The sequence below is a fragment of the Tinamus guttatus genome, unplaced genomic scaffold, assembly GCF_059628265.1.
Source record: "Tinamus guttatus ecotype Peru unplaced genomic scaffold, ASM5962826v1 Tinamus_guttatus_pri_ptg001484l, whole genome shotgun sequence".
Lineage (NCBI taxonomy): Eukaryota > Metazoa > Chordata > Aves > Tinamiformes > Tinamidae > Tinamus > Tinamus guttatus.
Genome location: NW_028290018.1, coordinates 161,691 through 182,000, shown reverse-complemented (window position 1 = coordinate 182,000; position 20,310 = coordinate 161,691).

Sequence of the window (20,310 nt, the reverse complement as noted above, 5' to 3'; positions counted from 1 at the left end):
CACTCCAAGCACAAAGCGTGCGCAGCACGAGTCTTGGCACAGCAAAACACTTCCTTTGGCATGCCCTTTGCAGCCTCACTCCAAACGGGGCTCTCCGCTTCATCCATCCCCTGACTCCATACTAGCACCAACGGGCTGCTAAAGCGTTTCGCAGAAAACACCGAGGAACCTGTTTCTCACTCCAAGCACAAAGCGTGCGCAGCACGAGTCTTGGCACAGCAAAACACTTCCTTTGGCATGCCCTTTGCAGCCTCACTCCAAACGGGGCTCTCCGCTTCATCCATCCCCTGACTCCATACTAGCACCAACGGCCGCTAAAGCGTTTCGCAGAAAACACCAAGGAACCTGTTTCTCACTCCAAGCACAAAGCGTGCGCAGCACGAGTCTTGGCACAGCAAAACACTTCCTTTGGCATGCCCTTTGCAGCCTCACTCCAAACGGGGCTCTCCGCTTCATCCATCCCCTGACTCCATACTAGCACCAACGGGCTGCTAAAGCGTTTCGCAGAAAACACCAAGGAACCTGTTTCTCACTCCAAGCACAAAGCGTGCGCAGCACGAGTCTTGGCACAGCAAAACACTTCCTTTGACATGCCCTTTGCAGCCTCACTCCAAACGGGGCTCTCCGCTTCATCCATCCCCTGACTCCATACTAGCACCAACGGGCTGCTAAAGCGTTTCGCAGAAAACACCAAGGAACCTGTTTCTCACTCCAAGCACAAAGCGTGCGCAGCACGAGTCTTGGCACAGCAAAACACTTCCTTTGGCATGCCCTTTGCAGCCTCACTCCAAACGGGGCTCTCCGCTTCATCCATCCCCTGACTCCATACTAGCACCAACGGGCTGCTAAAGCGTTTCGCAGAAAACACCAAGGAACCTGTTTCTCACTCCAACCACAAAGCGTGCGCAGCACGAGTCTTGGCACAGCAAAACACTTCTCTTGGCATGCCCTTTGCAGCCTCACTCCAAACGGGGCTGTCCGCTTCATCCATCCCCTGACTCCATACTAGCTCCAAAGGGCTGCTAAAGCGTTTCGCAGAAAACACCAAGGAACCTGTTTCTCACTCCAAGCACAAAGCGTGCGCAGCACGAGTCTTGGCACAGCAAAACACTTCCTTTGGCATGCCCTTTGCAGCCTCACTCCAAACGGGGCTCTCCGCTTCATCCATCCCCTGACTCCATACTAGCACCAACGGGCTGCTAAAGCGTTTCGCAGAAAACACCAAGGAACCTGTTTCTCACTCCAAGCACAAAGCGTGCGCAGCACGAGTCTTGGCACAGCAAAACACTTCCTTTGGCATGCCCGTTGCAGCCTCACTCCAAACGGGGCTCTCCGCTTCATCCATCCCCTGACTCCATACTAGCACCAACGGGCTGCTAAAGCGTTTCGCAGAAAACACCAAGGAACCTGTTTCTCACTCCAAGCACAAAGCGTGCGCAGCACGAGTCTTGGCACAGCAAAACACTTCCTTTGGCATGCCCTTTGCAGCCTCACTCCAAACGGGGCTCTCCGCTTCATCCATCCCCTGACTCCATACTAGCACCAACGGGCTGCTAAAGCGTTTCGCAGAAAACACCGAGGAACCTGTTTCTCACTCCAAGCACAAAGCGTGTGCAGCACGAGTCTTGGCACAGCAAAACACTTCCTTTGGCATGCCCTTTGCAGCCTCACTCCAAACGGGGCTCTCCGCTTCATCCATCCCCTGACTCCATACTAGCACCAACGGGCCGCTAAAGCGTTTCGCAGAAAACACCAAGGAACCTGTTTCTCACTCCAAGCACAAAGCGTGCGCAGCACGAGTCTTGGCACAGCAAAACACTTCCTTTGGCATGCCCTTTGCAGCCTCACTCCAAACGGGACTCTCCGCTTCATCCATCCCCTGACTCCATACTAGCACCAACGGGCTGCTAAAGCGTTTCGCAGAAAACACCAAGGAACCTGTTTCTCACTCCAAGCACAAAGCGTGCGCAGCACGAGTCTTGGCACAGCAAAACACTTCCTTTGGCATGCCCTTTGCAGCCTCACTCCAAACGGGGCTCTCCGCTTCATCCATCCCCTGACTCCATACTAGCACCAACGGGCTGCTAAAGCGTTTCGCAGAAAACACCAAGGAACCTGTTTCTCACTCCAAGCACAAAGCGTGCGCAGCACGAGTCTTGGCACAGCAAAACACTTCTCTTGGCATGCCCTTTGCAGCCTCACTCCAAACGGGGCTGTCCGCTTCATCCATCCCCTGACTCCATACTAGCATCAACGGGCTGCTAAAGCGTTTCGCAGAAAACACCAAGGAACCTGTTTCTCACTCCAAGCACAAAGCGTGCGCAGCACGAGTCTTGGCACAGCAAAACACTTCCTTTGGCATGCCCTTTGCAGCCTCACTCCAAACGGGGCTCTCCGCTTCATCCATCCCCTGACTCCATACTAGCACCAACGGGCTGCTAAAGCGTTTCGCAGAAAACACCAAGGAACCTGTTTCTCACTCCAAGCACAAAGCGTGCGCAGCACGAGTCTTGGCACAGCAAAACACTTCCTTTGGCATGCCCTTTGCAGCCTCACTCCAAACGGGGCTCTCCGCTTCATCCATCCCCTGACTCCATACTAGCACCAACGGGCTGCTAAAGCGTTTCGCAGAAAACACCAAGGAACCTGTTTCTCACTCCAAGCACAAAGCGTGCGCAGCACGAGTCTTGGCACAGCAAAACACTTCTCTTGGCATGCCCTTTGCAGCCTCACTCCAAACGGGGCTCTCCGCTTCATCCATCCCCTGACTCCATACTAGCATCAACGGGCTGCTAAAGCGTTTCGCAGAAAACACCAAGGAACCTGTTTCTCACTCCAAGCACAAAGCGTGCGCAGCACGAGTCTTGGCACAGCAAAACACTTCCTTTGGCATGCCCTTTGCAGCCTCACTCCAAACGGGGCTCTCCGCTTCATCCATCCCCTGACTCCATACTAGCACCAACGGGCTGCTAAAGCGTTTCGCAGAAAACACCAAGGAACCTGTTTCTCACTCCAAGCACAAAGCGTGCGCAGCACGAGTCTTGGCACAGCAAAACACTTCTCTTGGCATGCCCTTTGCAGCCTCACTCCAAACGGGGCTCTCCGCTTCATCCATCCCCTGACTCCATACTAGCACCAACGGGCTGCTAAAGCGTTTCGCAGAAAACACCAAGGAACCTGTTTCTCACTCCAAGCACAAAGCGTGCGCAGCACGAGTCTTGGCACAGCAAAACACTTCCTTTGGCATGCCCTTTGCAGCCTCACTCCAAACGGGGCTCTCCGCTTCATCCATCCCCTGACTCCATACTAGCACCAACGGGCTGCTAAAGCGTTTCGCAGAAAACACCGAGGAACCTGTTTCTCACTCCAAGCACAAAGCGTGCGCAGCACGAGTCTTGGCACAGCAAAACACTTCCTTTGGCATGCCCTTTGCAGCCTCACTCCAAACGGGGCTCTCCGCTTCATCCATCCCCTGACTCCATACTAGCACCAACGGGCTGCTAAAGCGTTTCGCAGAAAACACCAAGGAACCTGTTTCTCACTCCAAGCACAAAGCGTGCGCAGCACGAGTCTTGGCACAGCAAAACACTTCTCTTGGCATGCCCTTTGCAGCCTCACTCCAAACGGGGCTCTCCGCTTCATCCATCCCCTGACTCCATACTAGCACCAACGGGCCGCTAAAGCGTTTCGCAGAAAACACCAAGGAACCTGTTTCTCACTCCAAGCACAAAGCGTGCGCAGCACGAGTCTTGGCACAGCAAAACACTTCCTTTGGCATGCCCTTTGCAGCCTCACTCCAAACGGGGCTCTCCGCTTCATCCATCCCCTGACTCCATACTAGCACCAACGGGCTGCTAAAGCGTTTCGCAGAAAACACCGAGGAACCTGTTTCTCACTCCAAGCACAAAGCGTGCGCAGCACGAGTCTTGGCACAGCAAAACACTTCCTTTGGCATGCCCTTTGCAGCCTCACTCCAAACGGGGCTCTCCGCTTCATCCATCCCCTGACTCCATACTAGCACCAACGGGCTGCTAAAGCGTTTCGCAGAAAACACCAAGGAACCTGTTTCTCACTCCAAGCACAAAGCGTGCGCAGCACGAGTCTTGGCACAGCAAAACACTTCTCTTGGCATGCCCTTTGCAGCCTCACTCCAAACGGGGCTCTCCGCTTCATCCATCCCCTGACTCCATACTAGCACCAACGGGCTGCTAAAGCGTTTCGCAGAAAACACCAAGGAACCTGTTTCTCACTCCAAGCACAAAGCGTGCGCAGCACGAGTCTTGGCACAGCAAAACACTTCCTTTGGCATGCCCTTTGCAGCCTCACTCCAAACGGGGCTCTCCGCTTCATCCATCCCCTGACTCCATACTAGCACCAACGGGCTGCTAAAGCGTTTCGCAGAAAACACCAAGGAACCTGTTTCTCACTCCAAGCACAAAGCGTGCGCAGCACGAGTCTTGGCACAGCAAAACACTTCCTTTGGCATGCCCTTTGCAGCCTCACTCCAAACGGGGCTCTCCGCTTCATCCATCCCCTGACTCCATACTAGCACCAACGGGCTGCTAAAGCGTTTCGCAGAAAACACCAAGGAACCTGTTTCTCACTCCAAGCACAAAGCGTGCGCAGCACGAGTCTTGGCACAGCAAAACACTTCCTTTGGCATGCCCTTTGCAGCCTCACTCCAAACGGGGCTCTCCGCTTCATCCATCCCCTGACTCCATACTAGCACCAACGGGCTGCTAAAGCGTTTCGCAGAAAACACCAAGGAACCTGTTTCTCACTCCAAGCACAAAGCGTGCGCAGCACGAGTCTTGGCACAGCAAAACACTTCTCTTGGCATGCCCTTTGCAGCCTCACTCCAAACGGGGCTCTCCGCTTCATCCATCCCCTGACTCCATACTAGCACCAACGGGCTGCTAAAGCGTTTCGCAGAAAACACCAAGGAACCTGTTTCTCACTCCAAGCACAAAGCGTGCGCAGCACGAGTCTTGGCACAGCAAAACACTTCCTTTGGCATGCCCTTTGCAGCCTCACTCCAAACGGGGCTCTCCGCTTCATCCATCCCCTGACTCCATACTAGCACCAACGGGCTGCTAAAGCGTTTCGCAGAAAACACCAAGGAACCTGTTTCTCACTCCAAGCACAAAGCGTGCGCAGCACGAGTCTTGGCACAGCAAAACACTTCCTTTGGCATGCCCTTTGCAGCCTCACTCCAAACGGGGCTCTCCGCTTCATCCATCCCCTGACTCCATACTAGCACCAACGGGCCGCTAAAGCGTTTCGCAGAAAACACCAAGGAACCTGTTTCTCACTCCAAGCACAAAGCGTGCGCAGCACGAGTCTTGGCACAGCAAAACACTTCCTTTGGCATGCCCTTTGCAGCCTCACTCCAAACGGGGCTCTCCGCTTCATCCATCCCCTGACTCCATACTAGCACCAACGGGCCGCTAAAGCGTTTCGCAGAAAACACCGAGGAACCTGTTTCTCACTCCAAGCACAAAGCGTGCGCAGCACGAGTCTTGGCACAGCAAAACACTTCCTTTGGCATGCCCTTTGCAGCCTCACTCCAAACGGGGCTCTCCGCTTCATCCATCCCCTGACTCCATACTAGCACCAACGGGCCGCTAAAGCGTTTCGCAGAAAACACCAAGGAACCTGTTTCTCACTCCAAGCACAAAGCGTGCGCAGCACGAGTCTTGGCACAGCAAAACACTTCCTTTGGCATGCCCTTTGCAGCCTCACTCCAAACGGGGCTCTCCGCTTCATCCATCCCCTGACTCCATACTAGCACCAACGGGCTGCTAAAGCGTTTCGCAGAAAACACCAAGGAACCTGTTTCTCACTCCAAGCACAAAGCGTGCGCAGCACGAGTCTTGGCACAGCAAAACACTTCCTTTGGCATGCCCTTTGCAGCCTCACTCCAAACGGGGCTCTCCGCTTCATCCATCCCCTGACTCCATACTAGCACCAACGGGCTGCTAAAGCGTTTCGCAGAAAACACCAAGGAACCTGTTTCTCACTCCAAGCACAAAGCGTGCGCAGCACGAGTCTTGGCACAGCAAAACACTTCCTTTGGCATGCCCTTTGCAGCCTCACTCCAAACGGGGCTCTCCGCTTCATCCATCCCCTGACTCCATACTAGCACCAACGGGCTGCTAAAGCGTTTCGCAGAAAACACCAAGGAACCTGTTTCTCACTCCAAGCACAAAGCGTGCGCAGCACGAGTCTTGGCACAGCAAAACACTTCTCTTGGCATGCCCTTTGCAGCCTCACTCCAAACGGGGCTCTCCGCTTCATCCATCCCCTGACTCCATACTAGCACCAACGGGCTGCTAAAGCGTTTCGCAGAAAACACCGAGGAACCTGTTTCTCACTCCAAGCACAAAGCGTGCGCAGCACGAGTCTTGGCACAGCAAAACACTTCCTTTGGCATGCCCTTTGCAGCCTCACTCCAAACGGGGCTCTCCGCTTCATCCATCCCCTGACTCCATACTAGCACCAACGGGCTGCTAAAGCGTTTCGCAGAAAACACCAAGGAACCTGTTTCTCACTCCAAGCACAAAGCGTGCGCAGCACGAGTCTTGGCACAGCAAAACACTTCCTTTGGCATGCCCTTTGCAGCCTCACTCCAAACGGGGCTCTCCGCTTCATCCATCCCCTGACTCCATACTAGCACCAACGGGCTGCTAAAGCGTTTCGCAGAAAACACCAAGGAACCTGTTTCTCACTCCAAGCACAAAGCGTGCGCAGCACGAGTCTTGGCACAGCAAAACACTTCCTTTGGCATGCCCTTTGCAGCCTCACTCCAAACGGGGCTCTCCGCTTCATCCATCCCCTGACTCCATACTAGCACCAACGGGCTGCTAAAGCGTTTCGCAGAAAACACCAAGGAACCTGTTTCTCACTCCAAGCACAAAGCGTGCGCAGCACGAGTCTTGGCACAGCAAAACACTTCCTTTGGCATGCCCGTTGCAGCCTCACTCCAAACGGGGCTCTCCGCTTCATCCATCCCCTGACTCCATACTAGCACCAACGGGCTGCTAAAGCGTTTCGCAGAAAACACCAAGGAACCTGTTTCTCACTCCAAGCACAAAGCGTGCGCAGCACGAGTCTTGGCACAGCAAAACACTTCCTTTGGCATGCCCTTTGCAGCCTCACTCCAAACGGGGCTCTCCGCTTCATCCATCCCTGACTCCATACTAGCACCAACGGGCTGCTAAAGCGTTTCGCAGAAAACACCGAGGAACCTGTTTCTCACTCCAAGCACAAAGCGTGTGCAGCACGAGTCTTGGCACAGCAAAACACTTCCTTTGGCATGCCCTTTGCAGCCTCACTCCAAACGGGGCTCTCCGCTTCATCCATCCCCTGACTCCATACTAGCACCAACGGGCCGCTAAAGCGTTTCGCAGAAAACACCAAGGAACCTGTTTCTCACTCCAAGCACAAAGCGTGCGCAGCACGAGTCTTGGCACAGCAAAACACTTCCTTTGGCATGCCCTTTGCAGCCTCACTCCAAACGGGACTCTCCGCTTCATCCATCCCCTGACTCCATACTAGCACCAACGGGCTGCTAAAGCGTTTCGCAGAAAACACCAAGGAACCTGTTTCTCACTCCAAGCACAAAGCGTGCGCAGCACGAGTCTTGGCACAGCAAAACACTTCCTTTGGCATGCCCTTTGCAGCCTCACTCCAAACGGGGCTCTCCGCTTCATCCATCCCCTGACTCCATACTAGCACCAACGGGGCTGCTAAAGCGTTTCGCAGAAAACACCAAGGAACCTGTTTCTCACTCCAAGCACAAAGCGTGCGCAGCACGAGTCTTGGCACAGCAGAACACAACACTTCCTTTGGCATGCCCTTTGCAGCCTCACTCCAAACGGGGCTCTCCGCTTCATCCATCCCCTGACTCCATACTAGCACCAACGGGCTGCTAAAGCGTTTCGCAGAAAACACCAAGGAACCTGTTTCTCACTCCAAGCACAAAGCGTGCGCAGCACAAGTCTTGGCACAGCAAAACACTTCCTTTGGCATGCCCTTTGCAGCCTCACTCCAAACGGGGCTCTCCGCTTCATCCATCCCCTGACTCCATACTAGCACCAACGGGCTGCTAAAGCGTTTCGCAGAAAACACCGAGGAACCTGTTTCTCACTCCAAGCACAAAGCGTGCGCAGCACGAGTCTTGGCACAGCAAAACACTTCCTTTGGCATGCCCTTTGCAGCCTCACTCCAAACGGGGCTCTCCGCTTCATCCATCCCCTGACTCCATACTAGCACCAACGGGCTGCTAAAGCGTTTCGCAGAAAACACCGAGGAACCTGTTTCTCACTCCAAGCACAAAGCGTGCGCAGCACGAGTCTTGGCACAGCAAAACACTTCCTTTGGCATGTCCTTTGCAGCCTCACTCCAAACGGGGCTCTCCGCTTCATCCATCCCCTGACTCCATACTAGCACCAACGGGCTGCTAAAGCGTTTCGCAGAAAACACCAAGGAACCTGTTTCTCACTCCAAGCACAAAGCGTGCGCAGCACGAGTCTTGGCACAGCAAAACACTTCCTTTGGCATGCCCTTTGCAGCCTCACTCCAAACGGGGCTCTCCGCTTCATCCATCCCCTGACTCCATACTAGCACCAACGGGCTGCTAAAGCGTTTCGCAGAAAACACCAAGGAACCTGTTTCTCACTCCAAGCACAAAGCGTGCGCAGCACGAGTCTTGGCACAGCAAAACACTTCCTTTGGCATGCCCTTTGCAGCCTCACTCCAAACGGGGCTCTCCGCTTCATCCATCCCCTGACTCCATACTAGCACCAACGGGCTGCTAAAGCGTTTCGCAGAAAACACCGAGGAACCTGTTTCTCACTCCAAGCACAAAGCGTGCGCAGCACGAGTCTTGGCACAGCAAAACACTTCCTTTGGCATGCCCTTTGCAGCCTCACTCCAAACGGGGCTCTCCGCTTCATCCATCCCCTGACTCCATACTAGCACCAACGGGCTGCTAAAGCGTTTCGCAGAAAACACCAAGGAACCTGTTTCTCACTCCAAGCACAAAGCGTGCGCAGCACGAGTCTTGGCACAGCAAAACACTTCCTTTGGCATGCCCTTTGCAGCCTCACTCCAAACGGGGCTCTCCGCTTCATCCATCCCCTGACTCCATACTAGCACCAACGGGCTGCTAAAGCGTTTCGCAGAAAACACCAAGGAACCTGTTTCTCACTCCAAGCACAAAGCGTGCGCAGCACGAGTCTTGGCACAGCAAAACACTTCCTTTGGCATGCCCTTTGCAGCCTCACTCCAAACGGGGCTCTCCGCTTCATCCATCCCCTGACTCCATACTAGCACCAACGGGCTGCTAAAGCGTTTCGCAGAAAACACCGAGGAACCTGTTTCTCACTCCAAGCACAAAGCGTGCGCAGCACGAGTCTTGGCACAGCAAAACACTTCTCTTGGCATGCCCTTTGCAGCCTCACTCCAAACGGGGCTCTCCGCTTCATCCATCCCCTGACTCCATACTAGCACCAACGGGCTGCTAAAGCGTTTCGCAGAAAACACCAAGGAACCTGTTTCTCACTCCAAGCCACAAAGCGTGCGCAGCACGAGTCTTGGCACAGCAAAACACTTCCTTTGGCATGCCCTTTGCAGCCTCACTCCAAACGGGGCTCTCCGCTTCATCCATCCCCTGACTCCATACTAGCACCAACGGGCTGCTAAAGCGTTTCGCAGAAAACACCAAGGAACCTGTTTCTCACTCCAAGCACAAAGCGTGCGCAGCACGAGTCTTGGCACAGCAAAACACTTCCTTTGGCATGCCCTTTGCAGCCTCACTCCAAACGGGGCTCTCCGCTTCATCCATCCCCTGACTCCATACTAGCACCAACGGGCTGCTAAAGCGTTTCGCAGAAAACACCAAGGAACCTGTTTCTCACTCCAAGCACAAAGCGTGCGCAGCACGAGTCTTGGCACAGCAAAACACTTCCTTTGGCATGCCCTTTGCAGCCTCACTCCAAACGGGGCTCTCCGCTTCATCCATCCCCTGACTCCATACTAGCACCAACGGGCTGCTAAAGCGTTTCGCAGAAAACACCAAGGAACCTGTTTCTCACTCCAAGCCACAAAGCGTGCGCAGCACGAGTCTTGGCACAGCAAAACACTTCTCTTGGCATGCCCTTTGCAGCCTCACTCCAAACGGGGCTGTCCGCTTCATCCATCCCCTGACTCCATACTAGCTCCAAAGGGCTGCTAAAGCGTTTCGCAGAAAACACCAAGGAACCTGTTTCTCACTCCAAGCACAAAGCGTGCGCAGCACGAGTCTTGGCACAGCAAAACACTTCCTTTGGCATGCCCTTTGCAGCCTCACTCCAAACGGGGCTCTCCGCTTCATCCATCCCCTGACTCCATACTAGCACCAACGGGCTGCTAAAGCGTTTCGCAGAAAACACCAAGGAACCTGTTTCTCACTCCAAGCACAAAGCGTGCGCAGCACGAGTCTTGGCACAGCAAAACACTTCCTTTGGCATGCCCTTTGCAGCCTCACTCCAAACGGGGCTCTCCGCTTCATCCATCCCCTGACTCCATACTAGCACCAACGGGCTGCTAAAGCGTTTCGCAGAAAACACCAAGGAACCTGTTTCTCACTCCAAGCACAAAGCGTGCGCAGCACAAGTCTTGGCACAGCAAAACACTTCCTTTGGCATGCCCTTTGCAGCCTCACTCCAAACGGGGCTCTCCGCTTCATCCATCCCCTGACTCCATACTAGCACCAACGGGCTGCTAAAGCGTTTCGCAGAAAACACCGAGGAACCTGTTTCTCACTCCAAGCACAAAGCGTGCGCAGCACGAGTCTTGGCACAGCAAAACACTTCCTTTGGCATGCCCTTTGCAGCCTCACTCCAAACGGGGCTCTCCGCTTCATCCATCCCCTGACTCCATACTAGCACCAACGGGCTGCTAAAGCGTTTCGCAGAAAACACCAAGGAACCTGTTTCTCACTCCAAGCACAAAGCGTGCGCAGCACGAGTCTTGGCACAGCAAAACACTTCCTTTGGCATGCCCTTTGCAGCCTCACTCCAAACGGGGCTCTCCGCTTCATCCATCCCCTGACTCCATACTAGCACCAACGGGCTGCTAAAGCGTTTCGCAGAAAACACCGAGGAACCTGTTTCTCACTCCAAGCACAAAGCGTGCGCAGCACGAGTCTTGGCACAGCAAAACACTTCCTTTGGCATGTCCTTTGCAGCCTCACTCCAAACGGGGCTCTCCGCTTCATCCATCCCCTGACTCCATACTAGCACCAACGGGCTGCTAAAGCGTTTCGCAGAAAACACCAAGGAACCTGTTTCTCACTCCAAGCACAAAGCGTGCGCAGCACGAGTCTTGGCACAGCAAAACACTTCCTTTGGCATGCCCTTTGCAGCCTCACTCCAAACGGGGCTCTCCGCTTCATCCATCCCCTGACTCCATACTAGCACCAACGGGCTGCTAAAGCGTTTCGCAGAAAACACCAAGGAACCTGTTTCTCACTCCAAGCACAAAGCGTGCGCAGCACGAGTCTTGGCACAGCAAAACACTTCCTTTGGCATGCCCTTTGCAGCCTCACTCCAAACGGGGCTCTCCGCTTCATCCATCCCCTGACTCCATACTAGCACCAACGGGCTGCTAAAGCGTTTCGCAGAAAACACCGAGGAACCTGTTTCTCACTCCAAGCACAAAGCGTGCGCAGCACGAGTCTTGGCACAGCAAAACACTTCCTTTGGCATGCCCTTTGCAGCCTCACTCCAAACGGGGCTCTCCGCTTCATCCATCCCCTGACTCCATACTAGCACCAACGGGCTGCTAAAGCGTTTTGCAGAAAACACCGAGGAACCTGTTTCTCACTCCAAGCACAAAGCGTGCGCAGCACGAGTCTTGGCACAGCAAAACACTTCCTTTGGCATGCCCTTTGCAGCCTCACTCCAAACGGGGCTCTCCGCTTCATCCATCCCCTGACTCCATACTAGCACCAACGGGCTGCTAAAGCGTTTCGCAGAAAACACCAAGGAACCTGTTTCTCACTCCAAGCACAAAGCGTGCGCAGCACGAGTCTTGGCACAGCAAAACACTTCCTTTGGCATGCCCTTTGCAGCCTCACTCCAAACGGGGCTCTCCGCTTCATCCATCCCCTGACTCCATACTAGCACCAACGGGCTGCTAAAGCGTTTCGCAGAAAACACCAAGGAACCTGTTTCTCACTCCAAGCACAAAGCGTGCGCAGCATGAGTCTTGGCACAGCAAAACACTTCCTTTGGCATGCCCTTTGCAGCCTCACTCCAAACGGGGCTCTCCGCTTCATCCATCCCCTGACTCCATACTAGCACCAACGGGCTGCTAAAGCGTTTCGCAGAAAACACCAAGGAACCTGTTTCTCACTCCAAGCACAAAGCGTGCGCAGCACGAGTCTTGGCACAGCAAAACACTTCCTTTGGCATGCCCTTTGCAGCCTCACTCCAAACGGGGCTCTCCGCTTCATCCATCCCCTGACTCCATACTAGCACCAACGGGCTGCTAAAGCGTTTCGCAGAAAACACCAAGGAACCTGTTTCTCACTCCAAGCACAAAGCGTGCGCAGCATGAGTCTTGGCACAGCAAAACACTTCCTTTGGCATGCCCTTTGCAGCCTCACTCCAAACGGGGCTCTCCGCTTCATCCATCCCCTGACTCCATACTAGCACCAACGGGCTGCTAAAGCGTTTCGCAGAAAACACCAAGGAACCTGTTTCTCACTCCAAGCACAAAGCGTGCGCAGCACGAGTCTTGGCACAGCAAAACACTTCCTTTGGCATGCCCTTTGCAGCCTCACTCCAAACGGGGCTCTCCGCTTCATCCATCCCCTGACTCCATACTAGCACCAACGGGCTGCTAAAGCGTTTCGCAGAAAACACCAAGGAACCTGTTTCTCACTCCAAGCACAAAGCGTGCGCAGCACGAGTCTTGGCACAGCAAAACACTTCCTTTGGCATGCCCTTTGCAGCCTCACTCCAAACGGGGCTCTCCGCTTCATCCATCCCCTGACTGCATACTAGCACCAACGGGCTGCTAAAGCGTTTTGCAGAAAACACCGAGGAACCTGTTTCTCACTCCAAGCACAAAGCGTGCGCAGCACGAGTCTTGGCACAGCAAAACACTTCCTTTGGCATGCCCTTTGCAGCCTCACTCCAAACGGGGCTCTCCGCTTCATCCATCCCCTGACTCCATACTAGCACCAACGGGCTGCTAAAGCGTTTCGCAGAAAACACCGAAGAACCTGTTTCTCACTCCAAGCACAAAGCGTGCGCAGCACGAGTCTTGGCACAGCAAAACACTTCTCTTGGCATGCCCTTTGCAGCCTCACTCCAAACGGGGCTCTCCGCTTCATCCATCCCCTGACTCCATACTAGCACCAACGGGCTGCTAAAGCGTTTCGCAGAAAACACCAAGGAACCTGTTTCTCACTCCAACCACAAAGCGTGCGCAGCACGAGTCTTGGCACAGCAAAACACTTCCTTTGGCATGCCCTTTGCAGCCTCACTCCAAACGGGGCTCTCCGCTTCATCCATCCCCTGACTCCATACTAGCACCAACGGGCCGCTAAAGCGTTTCGCAGAAAACACCGAGGAACCTGTTTCTCACTCCAAGCACAAAGCGTGCGCAGCACGAGTCTTGGCACAGCAAAACACTTCCTTTGGCATGCCCTTTGCAGCCTCACTCCAAACGGGGCTCTCCGCTTCATCCATCCCCTGACTCCATACTAGCACCAACGGGCCGCTAAAGCGTTTCGCAGAAAACACCAAGGAACCTGTTTCTCACTCCAAGCACAAAGCGTGTGCAGCACGAGTCTTGGCACAGCAAAACACTTCCTTTGGCATGCCCTTTGCAGCCTCACTCCAAACGGGGCTCTCCGCTTCATCCATCCCCTGACTCCATACTAGCACCAACGGGCTGCTAAAGCGTTTCGCAGAAAACACCGAGGAACCTGTTTCTCACTCCAAGCACAAAGCGTGCGCAGCACGAGTCTTGGCACAGCAAAACACTTCCTTTGGCATGCCCTTTGCAGCCTCACTCCAAACGGGGCTCTCCGCTTCATCCATCCCCTGACTCCATACTAGCACCAACGGCCTGCTAAAGCGTTTCGCAGAAAACACCAAGGAACCTGTTTCTCACTCCAAGCACAAAGCGTGCGCAGCACGAGTCTTGGCACAGCAAAACACTTCTCTTGGCATGCCCTTTGCAGCCTCACTCCAAACGGGGCTCTCCGCTTCATCCATCCCCTGACTCCATACTAGCACCAACGGGCTGCTAAAGCGTTTCGCAGAAAACACCAAGGAACCTGTTTCTCACTCCAAGCACAAAGCGTGCACAGCACGAGTCTTGGCACAGCAAAACACTTCCTTTGGCATGCCCTTTGCAGCCTCACTCCAAACGGGGCTCTCCGCTTCATCCATCCCCTGACTCCATACTAGCACCAACGGGCTGCTAAAGCGTTTCGCAGAAAACACCAAGGAACCTGTTTCTCACTCCAAGCACAAAGCGTGCGCAGCACGAGTCTTGGCACAGCAAAACACTTCCTTTGGCATGCCCTTTGCAGCCTCACTCCAAACGGGGCTCTCCGCTTCATCCATCCCCTGACTCCATACTAGCACCAACGGGCTGCTAAAGCGTTTCGCAGAAAACACCAAGGAACCTGTTTCTCACTCCAAGCACAAAGCGTGCGCAGCACGAGTCTTGGCACAGCAAAACACTTCCCTTGGCATGCCCGTTGCAGCCTCACTCCAAACGGGGCTCTCCGCTTCATCCATCCCCTGACTCCATACTAGCACCAACGGGCTGCTAAAGCGTTTCGCAGAAAACACCAAGGAACCTGTTTCTCACTCCAACCACAAAGCGTGCGCAGCACGAGTCTTGGCATAGCAGAACACTTCCCTTGGCATGCCCTTTGCAGCCTCACTCCAAACGGGGCTCTCCGCTTCATCCATCCCCTAACTCCATACTAGCACCAACGGGCTGCTAAAGCGTTTCGCAGAAAACACCAAGGAACCTGTTTCTCACTCCAAGCACAAAGCGTGCGCAGCACGAGTCTTGGCACAGCAGAACACTTCCCTTGGCATGCCCTTTCAGCCTCACTCCAAACGGGGCTCTCCATCCACCCCCTAACGCCATACTAGCACTAATGGGCCACTCCAGCATTTCGGCAGAAAAACACCACCCACCCTGTTTCCTGCTCTGTGCCATCTAGAAACATCAAACGCTCTCTTCCTTTTTGAATAACCATTGCAATCATATCAATAGTGGTGGTGACAGTTTTGCCAAAATTATGAGGCAGAAACACCCACTCTAAGATTATTAATGGACGTGCGTCCTGTGGTATCCATTGTGCTAATAGGCCATAAGGTTGGAAGCTAGAATAAAAAAAACAAAAAGACTCACAGGATAATTCCGCTTTTGTCTGTGAACAGTCTGAGTGGTTAATTTGTCCACAACTTTGCCAAGCGCAGCTCGCATGGGAGGAGTAAGCTTTCTTGAGGACGTCAAGCTCCTGTCTCCTTCTAAAAGCTTAGAGCATGTAATTCTTTTGTGGAAATCCCTAAGGAGGGACGGATCCAATTAATAGTTCCCAAAAGTTTCTGAAGATCATTCAAAGTCCTTATGTCTGTCTTTAGGGTCAATGATTGTGGTCGAACTTGATGATCAGAAATTCTCCATTCTAAATATCGCCAAGGCGGAGTTTCCTGTACTTTATCTTCTGCATTTTTTAATCCTGCAGCTGATGCTGCTCGCATAATCTGATGCAGAGCCTCTTCCGCTGTTTAAATTCCTTGTACATTAAACTTTATCGGTCCTGCTTGTAACGTACAGGATATCTGCGGGTGATTCATAGTTATCTCTTGAGTCCAGAAAATCTCATGCCCTGTGGACCCAAAAGAGCCTGTGCCAGGTTTAGTATTTGCAGTGTCTGGTGTCTGTGGTAAAAAGTATACTAATTGTGCTATTCGGCTTCCCACTGGCACAGTACAGGATGGTATCGGAGTCCATACCATTATCTTAATTTCTCCTTTGAAATCTGCATTGACAACTCCAGGTAACACACAAACAGCCCTTGTCTCGTGGTTGAAGATCACCCAATTAACAGTGCTGCCATTCCTCACCCCAGGGGGCCGTGGACACCAGTTAGCACAACTAGATATATCAGTAATTAGCACTTCTATTGTGGTGGCCAGGTCCACCCCCGCGCTGCCGCTTGTGCTGGCGCACAGGCGGCAGCTGCTTCCCAGTGGGGGCCACTCGAGGGGTGATTTGTTGTCATGGCGCGAACCCTCGCCGCGCTGCGCTTGAAGTTCCCCGAAGGGGCTAGCAGTCGACCTTCCTTATCAAATTTTGATCGACACTGATTAGCATAGTGTTGTCCTTTGTGGCAGCACGGACATATTCCAGGCGTTCCTCCTTTGTTTGCTTGCGTTTTTGGACAGTATTTACGAATATGCCCAAATTGGCCACAAGCAAAACACGGCTTTTTCATAGACATTGTTGCAAATGTTTCGGCCATCAGTGAATATTCATACTGTTTGGTACCGACATTAATACATGCTTTTAGCATGTCATCAATAGTAGGATCCTTTAGTGGCCACAAAACTCTCTGGCAATCGGGGTTAGCATTCTCAACTGCTAGTTGCTTAAAAATGCAGCTTCGTGCTTGTTCATTATCAATTTGTTTCGGCGCGGAGAGCAAGTGCCTTAACCTGTTGCAGGCCCTCAGGGGGGATTTCTGCTTGTGCTGTTGTAGCACTGTGATCGCCCTCCCCCATTAGCACGTCCACAGTAACAGCCCGTAAAGGACCTTTTTTCGACAGCCGCTGGTTTTCCTCCCCCTGAGCTCGAGCAAGCTCTCTCATTTTCGATTCCCACATCGTATATTGCATATCAGTCATAATGAGGCGAAACAAAGTTTTAAAATCATGGGGAGTAAAAACCGAAGAATCACAAAGAGATTGTATAAGGTGGGTGGTATATGGGCACCAAGGCCATGATCTGTCACCGTGCGTCGCACGTCCTTAATAAGATTATACGACAAACCTTCCCAACGCGGATTCTGGTCTGATGCACAGATAACGGGAAAGGCTTTCAGCACGCTCACATCCCCCGCCTGTTTTGCTCCTCGTTTTACTGAGGCTCATTTATTGTGAGGATCCGGGGGGTATAGGTCTGGCTCCTTTCCAGGGTCAATAGGACCCGGGTCAAAAGGATCATCGTCCTGGTCATCAGGTGGCAGTACTGCAAAGGCTTTTGCAGCACATTTTCTTTTCTGATTCTCATCAGGACACGATTGAGGTAAAGGAGGCGCGGAGGGGATGACAGGGGCCCCGATCCCGTCATTTATGTTCGACTGCAACCCACTATGAGATTTCAATATTTCAAATACAACTCGCCATTGTGGCAACAGGTTAGCAGCAGCCTTATCACCGCGTGTGGCACTATCCCACAGTCGGACCCCAATTTGGTCCCATCTTTCCAGATTAAAAGCATTCTTACTACTCACTGAAGGATCGTCTTTAGAAGCCCACGCAAGAACCTTTTGCAGCTCTTCTTCACCTAAGTTTTTTCTTTGCGGTTTCAAGTTTTTAGGAGAAGCTTCTAAATCATCCTTCTGTTCCTTCATTAGGTAGGAACCCATAGTTTCCAGCCGCTTACCTTTTTCCCTTCAAGAGGCTTTTAGTGTGCACACAAAGTAAGCTTCCTTTCAGCTTGATCCTTAAGCTTCCTTTCAGCGTGATTCCCGGGAGTTCAGCTGGGCGGTGCAACCGGAGAGACACCTAGTCTTCGAGCCCCACGTTGGGCACCATTTGTTGCACCTTATGAAGAAACGGACTCAGTCTGGAGTGCAGGGTGAGACAACTTTATTTCCAAACCAACTTCTTTTTATACTTTCTTAACACAAGTGTTGAAAAGCTCACAACCAATCAGCATCTGGCCACCTGCGAGATTGTCTGGCTTTGTTTCTTTTCTTCTGACAAGACATGTCTCACACGGGGCAGGGGGAGGTGTTCCTCAGTCCTCCTCTTTCTCGGCTCTGTCCCCCATCTGCTGCAAAGACTGACATCCTTGTGGTTAACTATCTGCTAACAAGGTACTATTGTCTTTGAACAAGCCTCCACATCACTCCAAACGGGGCTCTCCGCTTCATCCATCCCCTAACTCCATACTAGCACTAAAGGGCCGCTCCAGCATTTCGGAAGAAAAATGACAACAACCCTGTTTCTCACCCGAACCACAAAGAGTGCGCAGCATCAGTCTTGGCACAGCATAACACTTCCCTTTGCATGTACTTTCCAGCCTGACTGCAAATGGGGCTCTGCGCTTCATCCATCCCCAACTCCATACTGTCACTAATGGGCAACTCCAGCATTTCGGCAGAAAAACACCACCGACCCTGTTTCTCATCCGAACCACAAAGAGTGCGAAGCATGAGTCTTGGCACAGCATAACACTTCCCTTTTTCACTCCAACCACAAAAGTTGCCAGGCATGACTACTGGCGCTGCTTCACACTTCCCTTAGGCATGCCCTTTGCATGGGGCTCTTGCTTCTGCATGCCAAGGGAAGTTTGAAACTGTGCCAAGACTTTTGCCTCGCAAAATTTGTGGTTGGGACGAGAACCAGGGTTGTTGGTGTTTTCCTGCCGAAAGAAATGCTGGAAGTGTGCTTTAGTGATAGCATGGAGTTCGGAGATCTCCGGAAGAAGCTTCGGAAGAAGCGCAGGGCCCCATTTGGAGTGAGGCTGTAAAGAGCATGCCAAGGGAAGTGTGAAGCAGTGCCAAGACTCTTGCTGGGCACAGTTTGTGGTTAGGGTGACCAATAGGGTTTTTCGTGTTTTGCTGAAGGAGATGGACCCGGATTACAAGATACAGACTCAATGTGAGTTTTCCATCTTGCTCTGTTTATTAACCGAGCTTGCAGAGGGTCTGTTCATTGTGCTTGATTCCTCTCATAGAATATGTTGGAGGAGCTTGGCATTTTGCAAGTGTCCCTTGCCTCGTGCCCATTTGCACAGCTCATAGAGCTTCTTCATACTCACAGCCGCCTCTCGCTTGGCGAGAATTTGCAATAGCAGCTGCGTTGCCGCCTCCCTATCCATGGTTAAGGCGGTCTTCGCGGAGGGGCCCTGTGACTTCTACCCCTGGACCTGTGCCCTTACACCCAGTCCCAGTGTACCAATGCACTCACCGCCACATGTCGATCCCCCGGTCTCCGCTCACCACTCAGCGTGATGTTCCAAGACCGACCGTTCCCGTACCGTTGTGCCAGCTCCAACGAATACCCGCACCATTGTGCCAGGTCCCTGTTCGGGCGCCAGATGAAGGAGATCGACCCGGATTACAAGATACAGACTCAATGTGAGTTTTCCATATTGCTCTGTTTATTAACCGAGGTATGCAAACGTTTATATCCTGCAGGTATCCAGGAGCTCTCCCAAGCTCACAGGATTGGCTGTTGGCCATTGCTTAGCAGATTGCTAGGCTGCATTTGCATGGCCCAATCACAAGCCCCCTTCCTTAACCGGTACGGGCAAGATTCCGCAAGTTGCTTGCTTAGAAACAGCAGCTTCCTTATTCCATCTTGGTCAAGGACAGGTCATTGCCACCCCCCTGTACATTACTTGACAAGGCGCGGGTTGTGCATCCCAAGATGTCCCCGATCAGCCAGCCACTCTTCCACAATTCCCCCTTTTTTTTTCTTTTGCAGCAACCAAGCCTTGTTAATGAGTGAAAACATCAGGCATTTGATACAAGAAAACGTGCAGCTAAGGATTCATAACACAAATAGCAATACAAGCAAGAATGTTAAACCCGTCTTTAGTAATGAGCGTGGCCAGCCCCCAAGCCCAAGCCAGTCTGATAGCCCATTGAGACCAAAGAGGCTGATGTCCTTCTGGGTCTTCTGGGTGTGCTCCGTCAACTGTTGGATCTGCTGGTGGATTACCTTAGAATGGTCTTGTGGATCCATGCAGCACATCCCGTCGAAGTCTTCACATCCGTGCCCGTGGGCCAGTAGCAGGAAATCTATGGCTGCTCTATTCATCCAGTATCATTTTTGCAACACTGCCTAGCTACATGCGTAGTTACATTGTTATTGGTTACACAATGTGTAACCATGTGCAATGTGACACACGGGATTGGTTGCTGCTAGCCGATCACACATTTATTTGATTGGCCCGTACATAAGCCGCACCTCCATCCTGCTCCGTATGGCCAAACTTGCTTTCAGTTTCGTTCCTTCCTACTTCCCCTTTTCTGCAGCTCATGACCTACAG